This window comes from Salvelinus alpinus, chromosome 6 (genome assembly GCF_045679555.1).
Source record: "Salvelinus alpinus chromosome 6, SLU_Salpinus.1, whole genome shotgun sequence".
NCBI lineage: Eukaryota > Metazoa > Chordata > Actinopteri > Salmoniformes > Salmonidae > Salvelinus > Salvelinus alpinus.
In genome coordinates this window covers 25182646-25210096 of record NC_092091.1, presented here as the reverse complement: position 1 = coordinate 25210096, position 27451 = coordinate 25182646, and the positions used below count along the sequence as shown (strand labels likewise).

Genomic DNA, 27451 nt, shown 5'->3' with positions numbered 1-27451 from the left:
GTTGGGGTGGTATGCATATTGGAGTGGGTCTAGGGTGTCTTGGATGATGGTGTTGATGTGTGTCATGGCCATGTTTGTTTTGTTGGGTTAAAAAAAGCAGATGTGGAACAAACCAACTGTTCAAAACCTTGCCTATGTAACACACACTAGTTCAAGAATGGGCGAAAGACGTTTTTTTACAGAAATTCACCCCATGCTACACTGAGGCCAGATATACGTTGCACAGTCAACATTCTAGGTGAAAAAGACAGAATTTCTCCTCATCCACTGTCTTACACTTTTCCCCTCGTCTTTCCTGCAGTTTCCATGGCAACTCTGTGTTGCATGACTGGTTGTCAGCCCACTCAGGCAGTGCAGTACTGCGCAGTACTCTTAGTGTGAAGTCAGAAATAAAACATTCTCTCCGTTCATTTCACCATCACACCATCTCACCACCACAACAGCTGAGAGAGAGAGACCCAGGCACTTCAACCCTCAGACTTCATGTGTCCCATCTCACTGCTATGAGCTCATACTAGTCCATTCTCTCTTTAGCCCTCCAAACCCTGGGTGAGTTGGAGCCTAGGTTTTTATGAACACAGGCATAGTTACTGTATATCAATGGGCACTGACCTCATTAACTAAGACCATATAACCCTCAACCTCACCCTCCGAAGCAAATCAAGTTTTATGCTTTGTTCACTACAAACAAGACATCCTGAAAAGGCTGTGTATTTCAATGGGAAAGGAAGTAAAGCACTAAAGACACTGGATCTGGATTAGAGAGTAATAGCCTGCTGTGAGTTGTGGAGATAATTAAGATGAAAAGAAATATAATGGATAATGCAATGGTTTTACAGGAGGTTATGCATCAGGACTGCCTTAACAAGAACCAGCAGAGGATGGTTGAGTTGGATCCTGTTTGGGAGAGTCAGACAGGGGTCATATTTCAATAGCATCTCCTCTCCCTAGCATGATAATGGAAGACGACAGTTCTACGATCCTGTTACTGTAAGAAGATAAACTTTTACAAGGGTAGGGTCAGTGAGTCAGCATTTAGAGCCTCTCGTTTGACAAAGCAAGAAATATCCTGAGCCCCCGCTCTGCAATAAGACGTAGATGAGACAATGTGTCTCGTCTGTCTCCTCTCCTCTCAGGCCCTAATGCAAATGTGTGTTCAGCACACTGATTCAGTATTATAAAGCCATTCACATGCTGTGATGCGAGATTAATGGTCTCAATAAAAGTGAAACACACTGGCAATAAAAGCAATTGAGGCTCTCTGGTTTGATGGGATGCTGCTCCTGAAACCAGATCACATGACAAATTGTCATTCGGAGGGGTGGGGGGGCGAACAAAACAAAACATCAAGGACAACTCATTATAACTCCGAAGAAAAGTGGAATTGACTTTGTTCACAATGTTCCTGTAGCTCCTCGTCTATTGTTTGTAGATATGGTATCAGACCTTGATGCATTTTTGTTTTTCTTTATTTCTGAGTATAGTGCTGACCATATTCGTCACATTCTTGGACTTATGGATAGGCTATACTCACTGGTGTATTGAGTGGTCTTCATTTTTCACTGTGTTGCGGTGACAAAATGCAGGAACAGAAATACAAAAGTAGGCCAGTGTGAGGCATTCTGGGATGCCAGGACACCCCCTGGGCTTCTACAGAAGAAGACATCTATTTAATATAGCTTCCATTTATTCCACATTGTTTCATTTTACAGGTAGATTCTCGAAATTAAAGCATGTTTACATCCTGTCAATACTTCAGTTTAACGTTATGACTGCATAGAATAGATTAAACATATAAAAGTGCTTTCCTCACAATCTTAAATAAGCATGCCACATTCAAAAAATGTAGAACCAGGAACAGATATAGCCCGTGGAACACTCCAGACCTGACTGCCCTTGACCAGCACAAAAACATCCTGTGGTGTACTGCATTAGCATCGAATAGCCCCCGCGATATGCAACTTTTCAGGGAAGTTAGGAACCAATATACACAGGCTGTTAGGAAAGCAAAGGCTAGGTTTTTCAAACAAATTTGCATCCTGTAGCACAAACTCCAAAAAGTTCTGGGACACTGTAAAGTCCATGGAGAATAAGAGCACCTCCTCCCAGCTGCCCACTGCACGATAATTGAGAATTTCAATAAGCATTTTCTAAGGCTGGCCATGCTTTCCACCTGGCCACCCCTACCCTGGTCAACAGCCCTGCACCCCCCACAGCAACTTGCCCAAGTCTCCTCCATTTCTCCTTCACCCAAATCCAGATAGCTGATGTTCTGAAGGAGCTGCAAAATCTGGACCCCCACAAATCAGCAGGGCTAGACAATCTGGACCCTCTCTTTCTAAAATTATCAGCCGAAATTGTTGCAACCCCTATTACTAGCCTGTTCAACCTCTCTTTCGTATCGTCTGAGATCCCCAAAGATTGGCAAGCTGCTGCGGTCATCCCCCTCTTCAAAGGGGGACACACTCTAGACCCAAACTGCTACAGACCTATATCTATCCTACCCTGCCTTTCTAAGGTCTTCGAAAGCCAAGTTAACAAACAGATCATCGACCATTTCAAATCCCACCGTAACTTCTCTGTTATGCAATCTGGTTTCAGAGCTGGCCATGGGTGCACCTCAGCCACGCTCAAGGTCCTTAACGATATCATAACCTCCATCAATAAGAGACAATACTGTGCAGCTGTATTCATCAACCTGGCCAAGGCCTTTGACTCTGTCAATCACCACATTCTTATCGGCAGACTCAACAGCCTTGGTTTCTCAAATGACTGCCTCGCCTGGTTCACCAACTACTTCTCAGACAGAGTTCAGTGTGTCAAATCGGAGGGCCTGTTGTCCAGACCTCTGGCAGTCTCTATGGGGGTGCCACAGGGTTCAATTCTCAGGATGACTCTTTTCTCTGAATACATCAATGATGTCGCTCTTGCTGCTGGTGATTCTCTGATCCACCTCTACGCAGACGACAGCATTCTGTATACTTCTGGCCCTTCTTTGGGCACTGTGTTAACGAACCTCCAGACAAGCTTCAATGCCATACAACTCTCCTTCCGTGGCCTCCAACTGCTCTTAAATGCTACTAACACTAAATGCATGCTCTTCAACCGATCGCTGCCAGCACCAGCTCACCCGTCCAGCATCACTACTCTGGAAGGTTCTGACCTAGAATATGTGGACATCTACAAATACCTAGGTGTCTGGTTAGACTGTAAACTCTCCTTCCAGACTCACATTAAGCATCTCCAATCCAAAATTAAATCTAGAATCGGCTTCCTATTTCGCAACAAAGCATCCTTCACTCACGCTAATAAACATACACTCGTAAAACTGACTATCCTACCGATCCTTGACTTCGGCGATGTCATTTACAAAAAAGCCTCCAACACTCTACTCAGCAAATTAGATGCAGTCTATCACAGTGCCATTTTGTCACCAAAGCCCCATATACTACCCACCACTGCGATCTGTATGCTCTCGTTGGCTGGCCCTCGCTTCATTTTCGTCGCCAAACCCACTGGCTCCAGGTCATCTATAAGACTTTGCTAGGTAAAGCACCGCCTTATCTCAGCTCACTGGTCACCATAGCAGCACCCACCCATAGCACACGCTCCAGAAGGTATATTTCACTGGTCACCCCCAAAGCCAATTCCTCCTTTGGCTGCCTTTCCTTACAGTTCTCTGCTGCCAATGACTGGAACGAATTGCAAAAATCACTGAAGCTGGAGACTCATATCTCCCTCACTAAATTTAAGCACCAGCTGTCAGAGCAGGTCACAGATCATTGCACCTGTACACAGCCCATCTGTAAATACCCCATCCAACTACCTCATCCCCATACTGTTATTTTTTTTTTTTGCTCCTTTGCACCCCAGTATCTCTACTTGCACATTCATCTTCTGCACATCTATCACTCCAGTGTTTAATTGCTAAATTATAATTATTTCGCAACTATGGCCTATTTAGTGCCTTACCTCCTTTATCTTACCTCATTTGCACACGCTGTATATAGACTTTTTTTTCTATTGTGTTATTGACTGTATGTTTGTTTATTCCATATGTAACTCTGTTGTTGTTTGTGTCGCTTTGCTTTATCTTGGCCAGGTCGCAGTTGTAAATGAGAACTTGTTCTCAACTAGCCTACCTGGTTAAATAAAGGTGGAAAAAATAAACAATAAAAAATCGAATTTAATCCATCTTGTGATTTGATATTGTAAAATGTAAGCTCTGTTAACCCAATATTACTTATCCAAATGTTTCCTTGCCTGCAATTTGTTTTATTCAGGAATGTGAATAGGAGTACAACGTATGTTGTTCTCTGAGGAAGAAGACCCCTCTCATTTTACGTCAGTGATAGAGAGACATAATGAACTCAAAAATAGTTAACTAATTCACTGTATTAGAAAAGAGCTCTAGGTCTTTGGGCCAAATGAGCACAGATGATGTAAGAAGTTACAGTTATTAGGAAAGGTTTCTTACACTGACAGAAGGTAGCATTTCCTCTACAATGTAGAATGCAGTGACGGAAGAAATGCTGAATTCTGAATATCATTGATATGCATTGAAAAGGTATCATGAGAACAATGTTGTCTGAGTTCACTGCCAGTGCACTTTACCTCAGAAAGCAGATTAAAGACACATAGATAATACAGGCAGGTGAGGGAATATATTTATGAATGATTTATGGTGCACTTAGTGAAAATCACAGCGTATTTTGAATATCACATGGTAACACTTTTCATCCCTCCCCTTTCTTCCCTCCACCCGGATCCTGACTGTGACAAACATAGGCTGTATGTATAGGATGTATGGATTGTGCTCTGCCTCGCTCTCCTTCTCATCCATGTGAGCTATGTTAATATGCGTCCCAGAAATGGTATTTGCTGTTTGGTATTTTATTAGGATCCCCATTAGCTGTTGCAAAAGCAGCATCTACTCTTCCTGGGGTCCACACAAAACACAAAACACAAAACATGAAACATGACATAGTACAGAACATCAATAGAGAAGAACAGCTCAAGGACAGAAGTACATAAAAAAATAGGTCAAATAGGGGAGAGGCGTTGTGCTGTGAGGTGTTGCTTTATCTGTTTTTTTTTAATCAGGTTTGCTGTTTATTTGAGCAATATAAGATGGAATGGAGTTCCATGCAATAAAGTCTCTATATAATACTGTACGCTTTCTTGAATTTGTTCTGGATTTGGGGACTGTGAAAAGACCTCTGGTGGCATGTCTGGTGGGGTGTGTAAGTTGACTATGCAAACAATTTGGGATTTTCAACACATTAATGTTTCTATAAAAAGAAGAAGTGATGCAGTCAGTCTCTCCTCAACTCTTAGCCAAGAGAGACTGGCATGCATAGTATTTATATCAGCCCTCTGATTACAATGAAGAGCAAGACGTGCCACTCTGTTCTGGGCCAGCTGCAGCTTAACTAGGTATTTCCTTGCAGCACTGGACCACACGACTGGACAATAATCAAGATTAGACAAAACTAGAGCCTGCAGAACTTGCTTTTTGGAGTGTGGTGTCAAAAAAGCAGAGCATCTATTTATTACGGACAGACCTCTTAAAATCTTTACAACCATTGAATCTATATGTCTTCACCATGACAGTTTAGAATCTAAGGTAACGGCAAGTCATTTAGTCTCCTCAACTTGTTCAACAGCCACACCATTCATTACCAGATCCAGCTGAGGTCTAGAACTTAGGGAGACCTAAGGGATTTCTGTTCCACTTTCCCCTCCCTCAGTTTATTCATTAATCTCTCTAATATTTGTGCCTGTCTGGACTGAGGACGGGAGGTTGATGTCTGTGAGATGGTCTTTAAGTGAAAGAGCAGCAGGACTTACATGTGTTCATCTCAATGGGCTGCAGGAATGACATTGTTGAATGGCATTGTAAGAAAGAGACCGAGGGCCTCAGTCTAGAATAGCACTGTTGACTAGATGGTGTTGGTGGAGTGGAAGGAGGGTTGTGACAACAGGAATCCAAGTTTAGGTTGTTTTTCGGAGCTCCAGTGAGCAATAGCGGGAAAAGGTTTGCAGGAACTTTAATTCAAATAAAGTTGCAATAGCATCGAAAGCAAAGCTAAGATTAACAGTTGCTTAAATCAAGACTAGAAACACTGCCAAGACCTGCAGAACACTATGCCCAGATAGGCATCCTCGCCAGAAGGTGAATATAACAATAGCTTTTAGCTGTGGCCTGTAGGTTGGCCTCAGCCACACTGCCCTTTCTTTTACTAAAATGCCAGAGAGCTGGTTATACACTCAGTGGCCAGTTTATTAGGTACACCCATCTAGTTTCGGGTCGGACCCCACTGTAGACATGAAGGGATGCACCTGGTCAGCAACAATGTCCAGATACACTGTGGCGTTCAAACGTTGCTCAATTAGTGTCAAGAGACCTAACGTGTGCCAGGAAAACATTCCCCACACCATTACACCACCACCACTCACCTGTACCATTAACACCATGCAGGATGGGGCCATGGCCTCATGCTGCTTACGCTAAATCCTGACTCTGCCATCAGCATGATGCAACAGGAACCAGGATTCGTCGGACAAGGTGATGTTTTTGCACTCCTCAATTGTCCAGTGTTGGTGATCGGGTGCCCACTGGAGCTGCTTCTTCTTGTTTTTAGCTGATAGGAGTGGAACCCGGTGTGGTTTTCTGCTGAAATAGCCCATCCATGACAAGGACCGACAAGTTGTGCATTCCGAGATGCTGTTCTGCACACCACAGTTGTACTGCACTACTATTTGCCTGTTTGTGGCCTGCCTGTTAGCTTGCATGATTCTTGCCATTCTCCTTCGACCTCTCATCAACAAGCTGTATTCGCCCACAAGACTGCAGCTGACTTGTTTTTATTTTTTTTGTCGCACCATTCTCGTAAACCCTAGACACTGTGTAAAGACCTGTGGAGTCAAACCGTTTCTGAGATACTGGAACCAGTGCGACTGACAATGACGATCATAGCACGCTCAAAGTCGCTTCCGACACTAATTTTGGCCATTCTAACGTTCAATTGATCAGCAGCTGAATGCGTCGATGCCCGTCTGTCTGCTTTATATAGCAAGCCGCGGCCAAGCAACTCACTGTCTGTAGGAGCGAACCATTTTCGTGAACGGGGTGGTGTACCTAATAAACTGGCCACGGAGTGTGCACTGTAGCTCCACCTTGATCCTGGAAGATTCCAACAACAGGTGAGTCAGAAAATAGATAAACTGTTTAGACGTGAATATTCTTTCAGCATAGAATGCAATATGTAAATCCTGTTATCTGCTTTTATATCAATTTCAACCTATAATTTAATATCAAAATGCTGAGCATTAAATTCTCTCCAAGGACAGAGTAGCGCACTTGCATTACGATTGGAGAGTGTAGGCCTATGTGTTGGTACATTCGTTAGAATCAATGGAGGAGCAGTAGTACTCCACATACGCATTAAACACAATAAAGCTTCCCTGCATTTGAACTCTATGAATACCTATAGAACATATAACCACAAAGAACATATACAGTTGAAGTCGGAAGTTTGCATACACTTAGGTTGGAGTCATTAAAACTCGTTTTTCAACCACTCCACACATTTCTTGTTAACAAACTATAGTTTTGGTATGTCGGTTAGGACATCTACTTTGTGCATGACACAAGTAATTTTTCCAACAATTGTTTACAGACAGATTATTTCACTTATAATTCACTGTATCACAATTCCAGTTGGTCAAAAGTTTACATACACTAAGTTGACTGTGCCTTTAAACAGCTTGGAAAATTCCAGAAAATGAAGTCATGCTTTAGAAGCTTCTGATGGGCTAATTGACATCATTTGAGTCAATTGGAGGTGTATCTGTGGATCTATTTCAAGGCCTACCTTCAAACTCAGTGCCTCTTTGCTTGACATCATGGGAAAGTCAAAAGAAATCAGCCAAGACCTCAGAAAAAAATTGTAGACCCCCACAAGTCTGATTCACCCTTGGGAGCAAATTCCAAATGCCTGAAGGTACCACTTTCATCTGTACAAACAATAGTACGCAAGTATAAACACCATGGGACCATGCAGCCTTCATACCATTCAGGAAGGAGACGCGTTCAATCGCCTAGAGATAAACGTACTTTGGTGCGAAAAGTGCAAATCAATCCCAGAACAACAGCAAAGGACTTTGTGAAGATGCTGGTGGAAACGGGTACAAAAGTATCTATAGCCACAGTAAAACGAGTCCTATATCGACATAACCTGAAAGGCCGCTCAGCAAGGAAGAAGCCACTGCTCCAAAACCGCCATAAAAAAGCCAGACTACGGTTTGCAATTGCACATGGGGACAAAGATCGTACTTTTTGGAGCAATGTGCTCTGGTCTGATGAAACAAAAATAGAACTGTTTGGCCGTAATGACCATCGTTATGTTTGGAGGAAAAAGGGGGAGGCTTTCAAGCCGAAGAACACCATCCCAACCGTGAAGCACGGGGGTGGAAGTATCATGATGTGGGGGTGCTTTGCTGCAGGAGGTACTGGCGCACTTCACAAAATAGATGGCATCATGAGAGAGGAAAATTATGTGGATATATTGAAGCAACATCTCAAGACATCAGTCAGGAAGTTAAAGCTTGGTCGCAAATGGGTCTTCCAAATGGACGTTGACCCCAAGCATACTTGGCTTAAGGACACCAATGGCTTAAGGACAACAAAGTCAAGGTATTGGAGTGGCCATCACAAAGCCCTGACCTCAATCCCATAGAAAATTTGTGGGCAAAACTGAAAAAGCAAGGAAAAAGCAAGGAGGCCTACAAACCTGACTCAGTTACATCAGCTTTGTTAGGGGGAATTGGTCAAAATTCACCCAACTTTGTGCGAAGCTTGTGGAAGGCTACCTGAAACGTTTGACCCAAGTTAAACAATTTAAAGGCAATGCTACCAAATACTAATTGAGTGTATGTAAACTTCTGACCCACTGGGAATGTGATGAAAGAAATAAAAGCTGAAATAAATCATTCGTTCTACTATTATTCTGACATTTCACATTCTTAAAATGAAGTGGTGATCCTAACTAACCTAAGACAGGGAATTCTTGCTAGGATTAAATGTCAGGAATTGTGAAAAACTGAATTTAAATGTATTTGGCTAAGGTGTATGTAAACTTCCGACTTCAACTGTATATTAAATTTGAGTTTTTTTCAACCTCATTTTGTGGAAAATGGCATGTTGCAAGGAATGATTTGTGCTCAACAGGTCAGAGAAAGGAGATATGTTTCTGATTTTGGCTCATTGGCCATGCATCCTGCCTCTTGGGTCTGATGTTTGTCTTAAGGTCAGGATTCTAACATGATTGAGTTGAGTGGCTGGAGCTAGAGTACTACTTTAAGTGAATCTGTTTGCCATCGTGACTGACACCACTTGACTACTGAGTCACGTGTTACAGTATGTGGGAGAGACACAGATGCAGATGCTCACTAACTAACTTATGTAAGCCATTTTAACCATCTATAGTGGGTTATATATTGCTCAATGACCATGTTTGTGGTTTTGACTCACTCAAACGGAAAACATTTAGCAACATTTGGCTTTAATCTAAAAATAAACATCCAAATTTAAGATGGCTGCTCTGCTCTAATTGTCACAAAAGCTCGGAGGAATATGCTGCAGATCGTCCTTTTATGTTCTGTATCATACCATCTGAGCTATACAATACATCACCATTTTGAGATGAGGCTTTCTGTGTCTCCCCCAGCTACTGCCTATATAACCCTAAACTAAATCAGGCCCATCAGGGCACGTTTAAATGCTGCTCACTGGGGGAACGAAGTGTGAGACTCTTTCTCTCCATTGATTCACCCGCATGGCACAGAAGCTGTGATTGAACCACTTTGAGTCTGTGCGTGGCTCCATAAACCGCAGCCTTATTTCATCAGGTCGCCCCCGTCTTACATGGGAATCCACTAACACCACTACCTACACTAAAGCTGCCATGGCCTGGGAGTCACGAGGCTGGGAGGAATGGGGATCTGAAGGGGTCAGTCATTGTTTACCTGGACAGGCGGTGGTGTTGTGGGTGGTGGTGGGAGGTGACATATTACTCATCACCGCAAGTTGTTGGTGTGAGGGCTTATCTTTATGTGCACAGTGTTGGAGCATAGCTGCAGATGAGATTACTCATCACTTTTCCTGCTGTGCGGGTGCGTGGGAGAATTACAAGCGTGAATGTGCTGTTAATACACTGGGGTATTGCCCAGTGAGTTTTACATAGTCATTGTATGGCGCTTTACCATGTCTTTGATGCAGTGAAAGAGGGAGAAACCATGACTACATGGGTTAAGATGACATGCTGTCAGGCTAAGTATATCTTTACCCCAGACTGCTGTCCTCCAGTATAGTAAACAATTCCCTCTGTGCTCTTTTACACTTGCCAACTTCGGAAGCCCACTTTACAAAACCACACTAAACACATCTCGGCTGATACTCACTAAAACATTATATTACAGCATAATTAAATGCGTTGAGAAAGACAATTGATTTCTGCAACATAGTTTAAGTAAAATTGCATTTGTGTTTTCACTTATTGGCATTTACCTCTGAGAAAGCATGCAGCAACATTTCTGTTTTAAGGAATGACCATAAGCTTGGTTTTCTTGATAAGTGCGTGAATTTCACAATTTTCCTGTCCTGCTAAGCATTCAAAATGTAACAAATACTTTGGGTTGTCAGGGACAATGTTTGGAGTAAAAAGTATAATATTTTCTTTAGGAATGTAGTAAAGTAAAAGTTGTCAAAAATATAAATAGTAAAGTACAAACAAAAACCAAAAACTTCTTCAGATGTACTTTAAAGTATTTTTACTTAAGTACTTTACACCACTGGTCGTACCCCAGGAAGACTAGCTGTCATCATGGTGCCACCTAATGGGGATTGAAATCAAACCCAAATCAAATCAAGGGAAAATATAAAATAATTAAATGAAAGAATGAATAAGTTAAGTAAACATGACTACAGTAAGTACTTTAGGTTTAATATCTAAACTCAGAAAGCAAAATTAATACTGTACTAGTCAATGTCATATTCAAAAACCACTCAAATATAATCATGAAACATTCATTCATTTTCATTGTGCGCATAATGAGATCTTCTTAACCTTTACTGCCGTGGGCTAAATCAGGGTCACACAGAGTGTTTCTTGGCAGTCTTAAACAACCCACTTTGAAACAGAAGTATACACCTCACACACATGATTATGGGCTTAAAAAAGAAGACATCTGTCAACAGATATAGAGTTGAAAGGTATTCAATTTTGAGTTTGCCTCCTAATAATATACTTTATATACATCACAGAAGACTGAAATATAAGAAAACCGTTTGACATAGAAACACCGGATTTGCGGCGGGTTTTTCAAATAATGTTGATTAATTATGAAAAATATTTATGACATTCCACACGAGGCCACTAGGTCATTTGACTGCAGGAAAGGGCTATGTAACATATCTTTGAGGAGGGCAGAAAGTCTGCTCGTGGACCCTCCTGTAGTCTAGAATCTGCTATATATTTACAGAGTAAGTCAAAGATCAGGAGTTAATATTGATGAGGCAGTGATTATCCAAGCCCTAATCGCCGCTGTAGTCATTATCATGCCACTGCTTTGTAGGCTATACAGGGAGAGGCACTCCTCTGAGATCCATGGTATGGCAACCAAACAAACGTGAACAGAAGGGCAGACATCCGTAACGTGGAGCTTGGTATTCTTGAGGATAAAGCTTCTGAAAATAGCCATGTCTCCACCACAACCCTGATGCTGCCTGCTGCCGCTCACAGCAGCATCCTCTTTTCTCCTCCAGCTCAGATTTGGGTTTAATACCCGCGATTCCATTTCATGCCTATGACTCACTCGTTCTCCTTCTGAATCTGAGGGTATGTTTAGTTCTTCTGTGGCACCACGGTTTAAGAGCAGGGATGTGTTATTTAATTTTCTCCTCAGTGAGGCTCAGCCCATCCAGCTAACATTACAGACACTCACTACCACTCCAATGGAAGGGGTGTGAATGATATAAAATCAGCTTCAAAATGTAACAGATTTCTATGATAATAAAACCTAGATGAGTTTACATTGCACTATTTAGGTAGGCATCAATTACAAACTGTAGTTTTGAAGACAATAAATTGAGATCTAGCTGTGTTTTGAGGACGTATACATCACTGGTATCTAGGTTGTTCTACTAAGAATTTAAATAGCCTCAGTCAAATGAACCTGCGTTCTTTTGACTCATGCTCGCCATGGCTACAGATTGATATACTTCGCTCTTAGTATTGACTCAATATGGACAGTGGGTTGATTTGATTGCCATGACAGGGAATCATGACACAGAACAGAAATAACTTTCAGAGAATTTACATAAACCTAATCTATCTGCATTCTCTGCTTGAGGGGTGATGATGTAAGGTCTGTTTTGTTCTACAGAGACGTCATTGTGTTGTTGTTGTGATTTGAAGCATATTGATGAGAACATTGAATGCAGTATTTGTCTGTGGTTTTGAAACATTAAACTGTGGGCTAAGATCTTTTAAATGGGGACATTATTGCTAAATGCCTTTTTCTTGTGCATTATTATTATTCTTTTCAAATTCAAAATAATTTTTGCTTGAAGACGTGAATCGGGTGGCCATCACAGGCATCGGGGTCCAGCTGCTCCTCAGTAAAGGAGGAAAATGTTTCTCTCACTAATGAAAGCAGGACTTTCTGAGTGGCACAGAGGTCTAAGGCACTGCATCTCAGTGCTAGAGGTGTCATAACAGACCCTGGTTCGATCCTGGGCTGTGATCAGGCTGTGATCGGGAGTCCCATAGGGCAGTGCACAATTGTCCCAGCATCGTCCGGGTTAAGGGAGGGTTTGGCCGGCTTGTAGTTTGCCTAGTTGCCTAGTTAAATAAAGCCTAGTTTGCCTAGTTAAATAAAGCTTAAATAATAATACAAAAAATGGTTATGAGGCTTTCAACTGTAGGATATTTTGAATGGCAAGATATATGATGTACCCCATGCCCTCAACCCATCTTTCTTGTGGCGCATTGCCCTCTGGGATTCCCTCTGCTCAGAGATAACAATAATACACATGTTGATGTATTGTGTATTATGTTGTTAGATATGGGGGATTTCTTGTTTCATTTTTTGTTTTTGACATTGTCTTCTTCTGTATTAAAACAAACTAAAGGACAGTAAACTGCTTGAGCAACCTGTGAAACAGAACTAAATATGTTATTTTCTTTCCCTTTCTCCATTTTCTCAGGAATGATTTGTCGCTTAATAAGTAACGAGCATTCATCATCACATTGGGATTGAGAGCAGGAGACAAAGTGGCAGGAGTACCTACTGTACATGACACGGATGATGTAATGAGAGACTTTTCCAGAGCCTAGTGCCCTGCAGGACTTACACTGACAGGGAGGCAAACATTTGGCAGGACAACATGAACAAATGCAGGCCAGTGCACTGGGCAACTGTGTCCATCCACCACCAGTGATATCCAGGGGCCTTCTACTAACCCTGGCCAAAACGACTCCAACATAGGCAACACAAACCGAAGGCTGTCCCCTGTCTGCCCTGGTAAGTAATAAAATAGCCCTTTGAAATGCTTATGTTCAATGATTTCATGCTGTACTTCAGTTGTTTCCATGCATTCTGAGAGCTTCAGTCAGAGTTGGCTAATTTATGTTAATCTTTTTTAGAAACTATTTTGGGGGTTAATTTTGCAGTGATGTAAGCTCCCAGTATGGTAGACTTACTGGCCCCGTTGCCCAGTGCTGTAGACTTTCTGGCCCCGTTGCCCAGTGCTGTAGACTTACTGGCCCCGTTGCCCAGTGCTGTAGACTTACTGACCCCGTTGCCCAGTGCTGTAGACTTACTGGCCCAGTTGCCCAGTGCTGTAGACTTACTGGTCCAGTTGCCCAGTGCTGTAGACTTACTGGCCCAGTTGCCCAGTGCTGTAGACTTACTGGCCCCGTTGCCCAGTGCTGTAGACTTACTGACCCCGTTGCCCAGTGCTGTAGACTTACTGGCCCAGTTGCCCAGTGCTGTAGACTTACTGGTCCAGTTGCCCAGTGCTGTAGACTTACTGGCCCAGTTGCCCAGTGCTGTAGACTTACTGGCCCAGTTGCCCAGTGCTGTAGACTTACTGGCCCAGTTGCCCAGTGCTGTAGACTTACTGGCCCCATTGCCCAATGCTGTAGACTTACTGGCCCCGTTGCCCAGTGCTGTAGACTTACTGGCCCCGTTGCCCAGTGCTGTAGACTTACTGGCCCAGTTGCCCAGTGCTGTAGACTTACTGGCCCCATTGCCCAGTGCTGTAGACTTACTGGCCCAGTTGCCCAGTGCTGTAGACTTACTGGCCCCATTGCCCAATGCTGTAGACTTACTGGCCCAGTTGCCCAGTGCTGTAGACTTACTGGCCCCATTGCCCAGTGCTGTAGACTTACTGGCCCCATTTCCCAGTGCTGTAGACTTACTGGCCCCATTTCCCAGTGCTGTAGACCTACTGGCCCCATTTCCTAGTGCTGTAGACTTACTGGCCCAGTTGCCCAGTGCTGTAGACTTACTGGCCCCGTTGCCCAGTGCTGTAGACTTACTGGCCCAGTGCTGTAGACTTACTAGCCCCGTTGCCCAGTGCTGTAGATTTACTGGCCCCATTGCCCAGTGCTGTAGACTTACTGGCTCCATTTCCCGGTACTGTAGACTTACTGGCCCCATTTCCCAGTACTGTAGGAATGTAATTTATGTAAATTGCATCTATTCAGTTCTGTACCTGTCTATTCATCTTATGTACAGTGTTATGTCATTTTATGTAGTTGTCTATTCATGTTCCTTATTATGTCATGCTTTATGTTTAGTGTGGACCCCAGGAAGAGTAGCTACTGCTCTGGCTGTAGCTAATGGGGATCCTAATAAAATACTAAAATACTAAATATTGTAGACTTACTGGGCCTGGGAGGCTCTTCTGATGTCATCTGAGTGCAGCTGGGTCCTCTACTAAAGTGATGATCGAGGTCTAGTGAAAGGCTGAATGATGTTATGGACTCACTGATGTGTTCTACAGCCAGGATATGGGTCCAATAATACAGTCATTTAACTTCTGGCCTCCACTTCCAGGGAGAGTTTGGCAACAGCTGGATACAATAGTGCAGCGATTATGATCCGTGGACAGATACAGGAGAGGAAGGCCTTTCTGAACATGGCAGATTGGAATGTTGACTCACTCATTCTGTCAAAACATTAAATGTCTGTAATTCCAATGTCATTTATATAATAGGCTTGTCTTAAATGCCACTCTTTATGACCAAATGCCAAACACACATCTCCCTGTTGCATTGTTGGGTTGGTAAAAGAGAAGAGTCATTATGAGAAGAGAGTTAGTGGTGCCATTGGGCAGTATGAGGATTAGGCTTCTTCATGCTCCAGGTGTTAAGAACAGGAGCAGATAGAATTTGGAGCGGAACTAATGCTTGCTGTAGCGAAAAAAATATAAATGTACCGGTCATTGCTGCGGAATATCAACTGTTTTGTATTCCATTGTGTTTTTGTATCTTTGAGCTATGACGCAAGTGCTGATCTTGATATGTGAGATGAATAATAAGCAGGGGTCTTGATATGAGATAGATAATAAACAGTAGTAATGCATTGCAATTATTCTACTAAAGTGCACTTCTCAAATTTGCTTTATATTGTTTACGGTACACAAATCAGTCAAGTCAGTGGTATCTGATTCTGTATTACTCAATGAAGTAACATTCCTGACTTGCCTGGTTAAGTAAATAAAATATATATTATAGCCAGATCTATCTTTATTAAAATAAGACCTGTTTGTTTGTGGTTAGAACCTGGAAATTAGGATGGGGTTAATGAATGATGCTGTAAATGTAATTCATTCAGGCTTTACTGACCATTCAGACTGTGCAGCAGAAAGACGACAGCAGAGTGAATAGTAAATGTGATCCACTTTGGAGAAGGGAGCTGAGAGGAGTCTTGCTGAACGTCTCGGGAACACTTCTCGCTCTCAGCCATTTGACCAGGTGTTCTCATTAGCACCTTCTTCCCGGCCCCCAGGGAGGGAGGAGGGTGGCACATTTAGTGTCCTCTCGTCCTGTATCACTACATTTCTGCCCTATTTTTTCATTAGAATACAGGGCCATTCAATGTAATCTGCTCAGAAGTTTATGAACTGAATAACAATCCTCAATGAATAACACTAACAACATTATCTGAATAAGGCTATATATTTACTCTGGTAATTGCTTGATGATTTAATGATTACTTGACGTATCATTATTGTTTAATGAGACTGTGTCATGCCCTGACCTTAGAGAGCCTTTTTTTATGTCTCTTTTTGGTTTGGTCAGGGTGTGGTTTGGGTGGCCATTCTATGTCCTTTATTTCTATGATTTGTGTTTCTATGTTTTGGCCGGGTATGGTTCTCAATCAGGGACAGCTGTCTATCGTTGTCTCTGATTGGGAATCATACTTAGGCAGCCCTTTTTCCCACCTGTGATTGTGGGTAGTTGACTTTGTTAGTGGCACTATAGCCCTCGGAAACTTCACGGTCGTTTATTTTGTTTCTTGGCGACATTCTATAATAAAAGGAAATGTACGCTTACCACGCTGCACTTTGGTCCACTTCTTTCGTCGGCCGTGACAGACTGGTTATAAACATGACACAACTAATGGAATCCATTCCAAAAACATTCCTTAACCCAGGACTCTTCAACTAATGACTATTCGGGAGAATAAAGAAAAAGGAGCAATTCTGTATAAATCTGGTAGATTTATTGATAGGACAAACAAACAATACTGTTACATTTCAGCATGAATCGCAGCAATGATGAAGGCAATTTTTTGGAGGGATTTTCAAGTACCTCAGTAAAGCACCTGATTTCCTTTTTTGTTTAAGCTGGGCTGAAGTGTGTTTGGCCTATATCACTCCTCACCTCTCCACCTGATAGCTGATGTGTGGTGAGCGTTCTGGCAGAAAAATGGTCGCTGTTCATTTCCCAGGGTGGTGCTACACATTGGTGGTGGATGAGGTGAGTTTCTCCCTGCTATGTAAAGCGTTTTGAGTACCTCAGTTGGTAGAAAAGAACTATATAAATCCAATCAATTAAATAACTTTTTCCATTGTACAACTAATGGAATGTCATGAATATAGGGCTTTAATATATTTTCTTAATCAATCATGTGAAGTTTGAGTAAGAACAGAGTGGCCTACATCATTCTTAAATGGAAGAAGTCTGGAACCACCAAAACTCTTCCTAGAGCTGGCCGCCCTGCCAAACTGAGCAGTCGGGAGAGAAGGGCCTTGGTCAGGGAGGTGACCAAGAACCCAGTGGTCACTCTGACGGAGCTCTAGAGTTGCTCTGTGGAGATTGGAGAACCTTCCAGAAGGACAACCATCTCTGCAGCACTCCACCAATCAGGCCTTTATGGTAGAGTGGCCAGACGGAAGACACTCCTCAGTAAAAGGCACATGACAGCCTGCTTGGAGTTTGCCAAAAGACACCTTAAGACTCTCAGACCATGAGAAACAAGATTCTCTGAAACCTAGATTGAACTCTTTGGCCTGAATGCCAAGCGTCACGTCTGGAGGAAACCTGGCACCATCCCTACGGTGAAGCATGGTGGTGGCAGCATCATGCTTTGGGGTTGTTTTTCAGCGGCAGGGACTGGGAGACTAGTCAGGATCGAGGCAAAGATGAATGGAGCAAAGTACAGAGAGATCCTTGACGAAAACCTGCTCCAGAGCGCTCAGGACCTCAGACTGGGGCAAAGGTTCACCTTCTAACAGGACAACAACCCTAAGCACACAGCCAAGACAACGCAGGAGTAGCTTCGGGACAAGCCTCTGAATGTACTTGAGTGGCCCAGCCAGTCCCCGGACTTGAACCCGATCTAACATTTCTGGAGAGACCTGAAAATAGCTGTGCAGCAATGCTCCCCATCCAACCTGACAGAGCTTGAGAGGATCTGCAGAAAAGAATGGGAGAAACTCCCCAAATACAGGTGTGCCAAGCTTGTAGCGTCATGCCCAAGAAGACTCAATGCTGTAATCGCTGCCAAAGGTGCTTCAACAAAGTACTGAGTAAAGGCTCTGAATACTTACAATATGTAAATGTGATATTTCAGTTTCTTATAATACATTTGCACACAAAAAACTATTTTTGCTTAGTCATTATGGGGTATTGTGTGTAGATCGTTTTAATCAATTTTAGAATAAAGCTGTAACGTAACAAAATTGGAAAACAGTCAAGGGGTCTGTATAATTTCCGAAGGCACTGTATGTCAATCATCTGCAGCAGGGGCGGCCCGCCCATTAGGCATGTTTAGACATCCGCCTACAGTGGCAGATTGTGTGCGGCTGCTCGGCCATGGAAACCCATTTCACGAAGCTCCCGACGAACAGTTATTGTGCTGACGTTGCTTCCAGAGGCAGTTTGGAACTCAGTAGTGAGTGTTGCAAACAAGGTTGTGAGCTTGTGTGGCCTACCAATTCGGCTGAGCCGTTGTCTCTCCTAGACGTTTCCACTTCACTATAACAGCACTTACAGTTGACCGGGGCAGCTCTAGCAGGGCAGAAATTTGACGAACTGACCTGTTGGAAGGTGGCATCCTATGATGGTGCCACGTTGAAAGTCACTGAGCTCTTCAGTACTGGCGATTCTACTGCCAATGTTTGTCTATGGAGATTACATGGCTGTGTGCTCGATTTTATAGACCTGTCATTAATGGGTGTGATTGTAAAAGCCAAATCCACTAATTTGAAGGGATGTCACATAGTTTTGATCATGTCTTGTATCTATTGTTGCGCAAGGCACAGATTCAAATCCAAGACACATGAGGCGGTGCACAATTGGCCTAGCGTCGTCCGGGTTAGTGGAGGGTTTGGCCGGCCGGAATGTCCTTGTCCCATCACGCTCTAGCGACTCCTGTGGCGGGCCGGGCACATGCACGCTGACACGGTCGCCAGGTGTACGGTGTTTCCTCCGACACATTGGTGCAGCTGGCTTCCGGGTTAAGCGGGTATTGTGTCAAGAAGCAGTGCAGCTTGGCTGGGTCGTGTTTCGGAGGACGCACGGCTCTCGACCTTGGCCTCTCCCGAGTCCGTATGGGAGTTGCACCGATGGGACAAGACTGTAACTACCAATTGAATACCACAAAATTGGGCGTAAAAAAAAAAGAATAATAACAAAAGGGTATGCTGTATTATTGTGCATGTTTATCTTACATGCTGGTAGCCTGGAACAAATATTATGGAAGTGAATGTGCACTTTTCAACTGTATTAAAATCAAAAGTATTTATAGCATAATAGATTTTCTAAATTAGGGACCATCTCTGATAACTATAGTACTGCAGAGACTGTCACACATTTTTGCTTGCTAATTACCTACCGAATTTGATCATTTGGAGTTGAAATATATCACATTTCTTCTTTTTTTTAAAATTGGTATTTCATCACCTGCTGGATGAAAACCTCAAATGGACCTTCTCCTGAATCGGGCCGGATAAGCCGAAGTGGACTCAGCCCGAGTACCATTACCCACAGCCCAGAGTAATATACAGTCATTTGGGAAGAGCTTGGCCGCATGAAGCCCCCCGAGTCCGAGTCCATGAGTCTCAAACGGGATAAGTCTGAGCCCAGCGTGTTGTCTGGGTAACCCGCTTTGGTGCCCTCCACCAGCTGTTTGCCAACTGTGATAAAAAGAAATCATGAAAATCCGTCTGAAAAATAACATTACTCCAATTGTAATGGTTCTAGTGTCTCATATCCAATGGGTGTATGGCCCACAAATACTATGCGCATGCTTATATGTGGCCGTCATTGTAAGGCCGTCATTGTAATTAAGAATTTCTTCTTAACTTCTAATTGGTCCCAATCCCGGATCCGGGAGCACCCTCATCAGTAAAAAAGCTGACTAGCATAGCCTAGCATAGCGCCACAAGTAAATACTAGCATCTAAATATCATGAAATCACAAGTCCAAGACACCAGATGAAAGATACACATCTTGTGAATCCAGCCATCATTTCTGATTTTTAAAATGTTTTACAGGGAAGATACAATATGTATTTCTATTAGCTAACCACGATAGCAAAAGACACAACTTTTTTTTCTCCACCATTTTTTTACTGCATAGGTAGCTATCACAAATTCGACCAAATAAAGATATAAATAGTCACTAACCAAGAAACAACTTCATCAGATGACAGTCTGATAACATATTTATTGTATAGCATATGTTTTGTTCGAAGAATGTGCATATTTCAGGTATAAATCATAGTTTTACATTGCAGCCACCATCACAACTCTCACCAAAGCAACTAGAATAACTACAGAGAGCAACGTGAATTACCCAAATACTCATCATAAAACATTTATGAAAAATACACAGCGTACAGCAAATGAAAGACAAAGATCTTGTGAATCCAGCCAATATTTCAGATTTTTTAAGTGTTTTACAGCGAAAACACAATTTAGCATTATATTAGCTTACTACAATAGCCAACCACACAGCAGCATTGATTCATGCACGTTAGCGATAGCGAATAAACCAGCAAAATATATTACATTTTTCACTAACCTTCTCAAAACTTCATCAGATGACAGTCCTATAACATCATATTACACAATACATATATTGTTTGTTCGAAAATGTGCATATTTAGCGGCACAAATCGTGGTTATACAATGAGAATAGCAGCCAAGCTGCAAACAAAATGTCGGGAGAAATCTTGGGAGAGGCACCTAATCTAATCAATAACTAATCATAAACTTGACAAAAAAATACAGGTTGGACAGCAAATGAAAGATACATTAGTTCTTAATGCAACCGCTGTGTTAGATTTTAAGAATTAACGTTACTACGACATACAGCGTGCGTTAAAGTGAGACCGCACCGAAATTAATGCCGGAATAGTAGTTTAACATTTTTCAACAGAACAACGAATTAACATCATAAATAGTTCTTACTATTTGATGAGCTTCCATCAGAATCTTGTGCAAGTTGTCCTTTGTCCAGAAGAATCGTTGCTCGGTTGTAGATTGTCGTCTTCAACTTTGGAATTAGCAGTAAACATTAGCCATGTGGCGAAGATGTGCCCAACTCACTATAACGCAGCACAAATGAAATACCGAAAATCGCAATATACTGATATAAACTGATATAACTCGGTTTAAAATAACTACATTATGATGTTTTTAACACCTATATCGAATAAAATCAGAGCCGGATATATCTAAAGCCTATAACGAGAGCTTTTCAGAATGCAATCCTGAGGTCTGTCTTGCGTCATGATGAACGTTGAAAAGAGTGCACACCCGGTTACAAGAGCTTTTATACAGCCTCAGATCTACCTAGACACACCATTCCAATTCTCACTGCTTACTGACATCTAGGGGAAGGCATATGCAGTGCATGTCGACCCATAGATTACATGGAAAATTATAAACTGACCCTGGAACAGAGCCCCCGATTTGAGATTTTTCAGTTCCTGACAGGAAGTTTGCTGCAAAATGAGTTCTGTTTTACTCACAGATATAATTCAAACGGTTTTAGAAACTAGAGAGTGTTTTCTATCCAATAGTAATAATAATATGCATATTGTACGAGCAAGAATTGAGTACGAGGCAGTTTAATTTGGGAACGAATTTTTACAAAGTCGAAATGGCGCCCCCCTATTGAGAAAGAGTTATGAAATATTATGGACACATTAGAAATAGTGGATATTTGGAGACTAAAAAATCTCGACCTAGTGGGATATACATGGAGGCAACTTAATTAAGCTAGTCGTCTTGACTACTTTCTTGTATCTTTCTCTCTTGCATCAAAGGTTAAAGTTTTAATAGGAGACAGAATGCGATCGGATCATCATCTAATTGGCCTTCACATAACTCTTATAGAATTTCCACATGGACAGGGATATTGGAAATTTTATCAAAGTTTACTGGAGGACAACTTATTTTTAAATAAGACAAAATAATTTACAACTGATTTTTTCCAGTATCATATAGGTTCAACAAATCCCCTTATTGTTTGGGATACCTTTAAATGTACCTTCAGAGGTCATTCAATTCAATATTCATCAATAATAAAGAGACAGGACTAACAAGGGAAGTACATGAACTAATAGTACAGGTAGATAGCAATTAAAACGATACTACAGAGATACATAATAACTTAGAGGAAAAACAAAAAGAACTTGAGGAACTTATTCAAGAATGATCTAATGTAATATATTACAAAAATAAAGCCAACTGGATGGAATATGGAGAAAAATGCACAAAATACTTCCTGAATCTCCAATACAGGAACGCTAAAAAAAAGAATTTGCAGCAACTCGTTACTGAAGACAGAGTCATCTATGATTCTCCGAATGATATTTTACAAGAGGAAGCAAAATATTTTAGGCAGATGTTCTCTTTTCCATCTCATCCTCTCCCACTGAATGAAGATTACGGTAAGGAATTCTTTCCAAATAATTTAAAAAATGTAAAACGAACAAATGAACAGAAAGATCAGTGTGAATGCCAAATTACAGAGGAAGAGCTTTTTGAGGGTATTAAATCCTTTCAGTCTGGAAAAACCCCAGGGCTTGATGGCATACCGGTAGAGGTATATCAAGCCTTTTTTATATACTAAAAGCTCCATTGTTAGATTATTTTAACTACTCCTATAGAAATGGTAGTCTGTCAGGTACTCAGCAGGAAGGTCTGATTTCTCTATTATTAAAACAAGACCCAGATGACAAATATAAAGATCCAGTATATCTAAAAAACTGGAGGCCCCTTACACTTTAATGTTGTGATGCAAAATTACTAGCGAAATGCATAGCACTCAGAATTAAAAGGGTTTTACCAGGTATTGTTCATCCTGATCAGACAGGTTTCTTTTCATGGACGATACATTGGAGATAATATACGACAACTACAAGAAATAAGAGAACATCATGAAACATATAAGAAGCCAGGCCTGGTATTTATAGCTCATTTTGAAAAGACATTTGATAAAGTAAGACTGATTTTATTTATAAATGCCTGGATCTTTTCAATTTCGGTGACTCTCTTATAAAATGGGTAAAAATAATGTATAGCAACCCCAGGTGTAAAATAGTAAATAACGGCTACTTTTCATAGTTTTGAATTGTCAAGAGGAGTTTATTTGTTATGGCCATCGAAATGCTAGCTATTAAAATCAGATCCAGTAACATTAGAGGATTAAAAATCCAAGGCTTAAAAACAAAGTTGTCCATGTATGCGGATGACTCAAGTTTTATATTAAGTCTGCAAGATAGATCCCTGCAATGTCTCATTAAAGATCTAGTTAACGTTTCTGTACTCTCTCGACTAAAACCTAATTATGATAAGTGTACAATATTACGTATTGCATCTTTAAAAATATATAACTTTTACATTACCCTGCAGTTTACCTATAAAATGGGCTGATGGTGAAGTAGACATACTTGGTATTCATATCACAAAATATATAAATAAGCTCTCCACAATGAATTTCAATAGAAACCTTGTAAAGATAGACAAGATCCTGCAACCATGGAGAGGTAAATACCTGTCTATTTATGGAAAAATTGTCCTGATTAGCTCCTTAGTCATATCTCAGTTTACTCACTTACTTATGGTGCTGCCTACTCCTGATGACTCGTTTTTCAAATACTATGAGCAAAAAATATTTTGCCTTATCTGGGATGCTAAACCAGACAAAATAAAGCTTGCCTATCTATATAATGAATATGAATTGGGTGGGTTGAGGTTATTAAATATAAAAGCACTAAACCTCTCTCTAAAAGCTTCACTTATTCAAAAGTTTTACTTGAACCCTAAATGGTTCTCAAGTAGATTACTAACAAAATCTCATCCATTGTTTCAAAATGGCCTTTTTGCCTTTGTGCAGATTGCCATGTCTCATTTTCTATTAATTGAAAATTATACTTTTTTCAAAGTATCTCTCTTTTTCAAACAAGCATTGCAGAGCTGGTTACAATTTCAATTTTATCCCCCTGAAAAGATAGAACATATATTACAGCAAATATTATGGCTCAACTCAAATGTGCTGGTTGATAAAATATCAGTATTTATGGGAAAGATGTTTGAAAAGGGTATTTAAAAAAATATATTATATTGTAAATTGGAATGGAGAGTTATGTCTTAATGAAGTTTTCAGAATTGTGCGGTAAGGTCTGCTCAATCCAAAAGTACGACCAATTGATTACAGCATTACCCCAAAAATGGAGGAGGCAGGTGGCAGCAGGAGAAGGTAGGTTACTGGTCTGTCTGCCCAAAAAGTGTTAAACAAATCAAAAAATATTTTATATTTGAGATTCTTCAAAGTAGCCACTGATTGGCTCAAGCGCATTAAGAAGGAAAGAAATTCCACAAATTAACTTTTAACAAGGCACACCTGTTAATTGAAATGCATTCCAGGTGACTACCTCATGAAGCTGGTTGAGAGAATGCCAAGAGTGTGCAAAGCTGTCATCAAGGCAAAGGGTGGCTACTTTGAAGAATCTCAAATATAAAATATATTTTGATTTGTTTAACACTTTTTGGGCAGACAGACCAGTAACCTACCTTCTCCTGCTGCCACCTGCCTCCTCCATTTTTGGGGTAATGCTGTAATCAATTGGTCGTACTTTTGATTGGTTTAACACTTTTTTGGTTACTACATGATTCCATGTGTGTTATTTCATAGTTTTGATGTCTTCACTATTATTTTACAATGTAGAAATAATAAAAATAAAGAAAAACCTTTGAATGAGTAGGTGTGTCCAAACTTTTGCCTGGTACAGTATGTAATGGGGAATTGTTAAAAAAGAAACAATCAAAGGGCAAACAATTCACACAAAGAAACAATTAATTCATCAAGGATTGTCAGAAGAAAGCTGAGTGCATTCTGGAAAGCTGGGTGCATTCTGGAGAGAGATGCACCTATATCTTTGATACCCACCACTCCCCTTCTTCTTGTCTCAACATTTAAATGTATACTTAAGACCAATGTTCTCTCAAATTTTTTCCGGCACTGAGCAAATTTCAGGTGTCCTGAGCACAAACTTGAATGTTGTGAGAATTCTGTATCCACTTTAAGTTACAGTTTTAACTGTGGCCAAGTAGGCTACTGTGGCTATTTGATCATAATGTAGGCCTACCAGAGTGGCCTACCATCAAAGGCAATGGAGAAAATGCATTCCATAACATTTTAACATGGACATAGCTGTTCTGTCATTCAGCCTACAGTACCAGCCATTGGTCTTTCCATGAGACTTTTGGAAAAAAACATGCAGGGCTTGACATTAACCTGTTTCCCATATCATTATTACAGAAAATCATAAAAATGATGCTACCCTCTGCCTATTGGCTACTTAGCTTATTCAAGCCTGTCTCAAAATACAACTGTGCTTTAAGACAAAAATATATATTTACCTGACTCGCTTTCCAAAGATGTCTAGAAATGCACACGTTTTGTGCTCTTGTAGGAAGCAATCACTCCTCTATTGCTGACTACAAATGATCTATAACTGTGCTAATAACTCACTAACTAGAAAAGGATATGAACAAAATGTTCATATGGCTACATGGCTACATGCAGCTTGTCACGCCCTGGCCATAGAGAGGCTTTTATTCTCTATTTTGGTTAGGCTGGGTGTGACTTGGGTGGGCATTCTAGTTTCTTTATTTCTATGTTTTCTATTTCTTTGTGTTTGGCCGGGTGTGGTTCTCAGAGGCAGCTGTCTATCGTTGTCTCTGATTGAGAACCATACTTAGGTATCCCTTTTTTCCACCTGTCTTTGTGGGAAGTTGACTTTGTTTAGGGCACATAGCCTTTAGCTTCACGGTTTGTTTTTGTAGTGTTTATTGTTTTGTTCGGCGTCATTTTTATTAATAAAAGAAAATGTACGCTCACCACGCTGCACCTTGGTCCTCTTCTGTTAACGGTCGTGACACAGCTCTTGCTTTGATCTCAAAACAAGTGCATCTACTCACGACCACAGCTGTAAACACAGTCCAGTTCAAAGTAAATGGCACAGATTCATATATGGCAATGGTTTATTTGGATTTTGGCCTACTGCAGCTCTGATGGTTATGCCACACTTTTGTAGAGTACGGGCTGAGTCGTGAGCAATAGAATCCTACTCTGATGCGTTCTGCCTACTACAAAATCTCTTGCATAGTTCGTTTTGTTTCGGTATGTTGCATTGAAAGTTGCTAATATTGCATTGATTCGATCACAATTGCCACAGTAAAAAGGGAAATGATGATAGTGTTAACTAACAGGGAAAACTCTAGAAAGTTGAGTGAAGTTCAATCTCGTGCTTCTCTTCGTGGGCTAATATTTCTTCTGCTCTGCACAGAGGTCCTGGGCAGCTGCACTGCATTCTCAGGCAACTGCAGCTTAGAGGGAATATTGCTCAAGACACATTATCTTCACACATATTTTAGATGCTTTTCACTGACAGATGCAATTCAATAATCAGCTAGGCCTATTGCCACGTGTCCTACCCAAATTGCGGGCTACCAAACTAGGCATAGGTCTGCTCTTGTGATTTGAAACAATCCACAGCATTTTTTAAAAGAAGATAATGGTCCTCTGCAGCTTAGTCGTGTTCTCTGGTGAAGTATTTTGAATGGTTTAATTTATTTCAGTAAAGACAGGAGTAATTATATAATTATGGCAAATGTATTTAAATTTACTTTAGAAGACGCCTATGGTAGCTGATATTGAGAGCTTGAATAGCCAAAATGATTTGTCTTAAGTCTTTGTCAGGTATCAGGAGTATAAAGCCAATGCTACTACCTGTTTTACAAATCACAATGATAGGCATTCATAAAAGTGCATTGCGGCATACACTGTATAGTCTAGGTTACTATTCTACTTTGGGGGGGGGTAGGAGGTGGGCGGTATTTGTTTTTGTCTAGCCCAGGGCGGCATATCGGCCAAGACCGGGCCTGATCTGCATTGTGAGCCTTTCTCCACTCTACTGTGTGAGAGAGAGAGAGATGGGAAGCGAAAGAGAGAGAGATTGACAGAGACAGAGACCAAGGAGACATAATGATTGGATCCCATATGTTACTAGCTGACAAGACCCAGCATAACTGGATACAGGCATGTTCAGTTTTAATTACTAGTGGAATTTCATCCCTGGCTGGATTTGATTTGAAGGAGAGCTGTGGTTCTGATTGAAGAGCCTTACAGATTCAGGATCACTTGACCAGTTCTCTGTGTAATCAGGAGATTAACCGCTACATCCCATCCCTGGAAAGGGAAATGGCTCTGAGATGACTTCCTGGCCCAAAGCCGACCTTTCCCCAAGAGAGACGATTATCGTCCATTCCTAGAAGTCATATAATTCTTTCTATATGTTTTACAACCCGAAACCCAGTCACTACCTAAATCTAATACAATTGTATTTGTCACATGCT

The 27451-nt window shown here is 41.3% G+C and overlaps 1 protein-coding gene across 1 annotated transcript in view; it reads left to right on the top strand.

Moving 5' to 3' along the window:
- Positions 1–27451, top strand: part of LOC139578438 (leucine-rich repeat-containing protein 7-like) — a 202779-nt gene that overhangs the window by 32169 nt on the left and 143159 nt on the right. Inside the window, exon 2 of the mRNA XM_071406012.1 lies at positions 13271–13587. The gene's annotated coding sequence lies outside the window, so the exon portion shown is untranslated. The remainder of the gene's footprint in view (positions 1–13270; positions 13588–27451) is intronic.